The sequence below is a fragment of the Notamacropus eugenii genome, chromosome 5, assembly GCF_028372415.1.
Source record: "Notamacropus eugenii isolate mMacEug1 chromosome 5, mMacEug1.pri_v2, whole genome shotgun sequence".
Classification (NCBI taxonomy): domain Eukaryota; kingdom Metazoa; phylum Chordata; class Mammalia; order Diprotodontia; family Macropodidae; genus Notamacropus; species Notamacropus eugenii.
In genome coordinates this window covers 142,470,010-142,473,013 of record NC_092876.1, presented here as the reverse complement: position 1 = coordinate 142,473,013, position 3,004 = coordinate 142,470,010, and positions in this window count along the sequence as shown.

Sequence of the window (3,004 nt, the reverse complement as noted above, 5' to 3'; positions counted from 1 at the left end):
CACGCACGCACGCACGCACACGCTTGCACGTCGCCCCGGGCTGCGACCCACACACGGCGTGCGCGTGCGTCGGAGCCGTTTACTGCTTTCGTGATCCTTCGGGAGCGTGAAGATGCCTCTCGACGCCCGGGCTTCGGGCCCAGAGGGGTTCGGACGAGCGCGTCTGAGCTTTACAAGGGGGTCGGAGGAGGGCCCTCGCCCGCTTGTGGTCTCACGAGGGCTGTGCCCGGCGAGGCCCGGAGGACGGAGGCCCCGCTGCCCCTTCCCTCTTGCCCAGCCAGCAGGCCAGGCCCTTCTCCGTGAGTTCTCCGCTCCTCCTCCCCTCCCCGGCACCCCAGGGAGCAGGGCCCGGCCTAGGGCCCGTCCTTCAGCAGCTCCCGTACAGCTAGCGTGCACTGCTGGAAAACAAGGAGTGACCGGAGGAGGACGGCGCAGAGCCGGCCGGACCCTGCACTCGGTATTTATTCCGGTGCCCCCGGGCAAGCCGGGAAAAGCTCGCTGCCCCCTTGGGGTTGTGTTCCTTTTCCATCTCGGGCCTGAAATTGTGCCTGCTCTACGCTTTTCTCCCCCCGGCCCTTATTCCTGAATTAAATTAAACCGACATATATAAAGACGTTCCTCTGTACCGCACGCCGCGCTGGGTGTTAAGGATACCACAACGGAAGTGAAACAATATTAAGTACCTACCGTGTGCCAGGCACGAAGTTAAACGCCGGAGGTGCAGATAAAAACTAAAAACCAGTGCCAGTGCTCCTGGAGGCCCCCATCCAAAGGAGCTGCCTTCGCGGAGCCCCTGCCTTCAGGAGCTTGTCGTCTGCGGGGGCGGGAGGGGGGACGGGGCATGACCTCTGTGTACAAGCAGCACAAGGTCAGAACTTTGGCGGAAGCATCGATTCTAAGGGATGAAAGTGGAAAGGGAGGGCTCTCCAGACACGGATACTGGAGGGGATTAGCAGGTAGGCCAGTTTGCCTGAAAGGACGAGTCAGTAAATAAGCATTAGGAGCCTCACCTTCTGCTAGACCATGGGAACGCAAAGAAAGGCAGTCTCTGGACTTAATGAGCTTATGTTCTAGTGGTGGAGACGGTGTAGGTGCAAGATGCAATGCAGAGAGGGTGCAAGGTAGTAATCTGAGAGGGGAAGGTGCTAGCCCCTGTCAGAACTAGGGAAGTCCTGTAGAAGGTAGGATTTAAACTCATTCTTGAAGGAAGTCAGAAACATAAGGGGCAGAACATTTCAAATGTGGTTGACAGCTGAGGGCAAACACCCAGAGAAAGGAAGTAGAATGTCACGTGTGAGGAACAGCAAGAAGGCTAGTGTTGGAGGGGAGTAAAGTGTAAGAAAATTGGAAGGATAAAAATCAATATTAAGTGCTTCCTATATGCCAGGCACTGTGGTAAGCACTGGGGATACAAACCCCAAAAAAAGAGGAAAAAGACAATTCCTTCCTGAAGGGAGCTTACGGTCTAATGAGGGAGACAACAGGCAAAGAAAGATATACAAAGCAAGCAATTTGTGAAATAAACAGGAAATAATTAACAGATGGAAAGCACTGAAATTAAAAGGAATTGAGGAAGGCTTCCTGTGGAAAGTCAGATTTTATATGGTTCTTGAAACCAGGGAGGTCAGTTGTTGGGGTGGACAAAGGAGAGCATTCCAGGCATGGGGGAAAGCCAGGGAGAATGCCTAGAGAGGAGATGGAGTGTCATAGAGGCCAGGTGGTGAAGGGCTTTAAATGTCAAACAAAATTTTCTATCAGAGCTGAGAGATAATAAGGGGCTACTTAAAGTTTATTGAAGAGAGGGGAAGTGACAGGGTCAGGCCTATGCTTTAGAAAAATCACTTTGGTAGCTGAGTAAAGGATGAATTGGAGTGGAGTGAGACCTGAGGCAGGAATACCGAATTAGAAAACTGTTTCAGAATCCAGGCAAAAGGATTTTATAGAATTGAGGGAGTGTGCGAGGGTGATGACTGAGTGAAGAGAAAGGGACATGTATATGATACATTATATAGGTAGACAGGACAAGATTTGATAAGAGTGAATATATGGAATGAGTAAGAATGAGGACTCAAAGATGTTGGTCTGATTAAATTGGGAGGATGGTTATACCCTTTATAGTAATTGAGAAGTAAAAAAAGAAGGGAGGTCTTGAGGGGAAAGGCAATGAGGTTCTATTTTAGAATTGGAGATGCCTACGGAACCTTCAATTCAGGATGTCCAAAGGCAGTCGGTGATGCAGAACTGAAGCTCAGGAGAGAAACTATAGCTTAGTATATAGGTGTGGGAATCATCTGCATAAATGATGATTGAACCCAAAGAAGATAATGAAATCACCAAATGAGAGTATAGTGAGAAAAGAGGAAAGGGCCCATGGACATAACAATCCTGGAGGATAGGTGCTTATTATCCTCATTTTGCAGCTGAAGAAACTGAGGCAGATAAAGGTTAAGTGACTTGCCCTGGGTCCTACAGCTGGTAAGTATCTGAAGCTGGATTTGAACTAAGGTTTTCCTAACTTCTGGATTTGAACTAAGGTTTTTCTAACTTCAGGTTTAGTACTCTATTGTGTCAACTAGCTGCCTCTAGGGGATACCCACAATTAGTCGGCATGACATGAATGAAGAACCAGCAGAGGAAACTGAAGAGAGATCAAGCAGATAGGAGTATAAGGAGAAAGCAATGTCATGGAAGCCTAGAGAGGAGAGTATGCAGGAGGACACAGTGATCAAGTGTTTAATTCTATAAAGAGGTCAAGAAGAATGAGGATTTAGCAAATACCATTAGATTTGGCAATTAAGAGATCATTGGTAACTTTAGAAAGGACAATTTCAGTTGAATGCTGAGGTCAGAAGTCAGAGTATAAGAAGAATAATGTGAAATTAAATTTGGAAAGTTAGGCTTGAGCCATATTATGAAGGTTGTAAATGTCAAGTTGAGAAGTTTATATTTTTTCCTGGAAATAACCAGTTACCACTGAAAATTTTTGAGCAGAGTGTCATGGTAA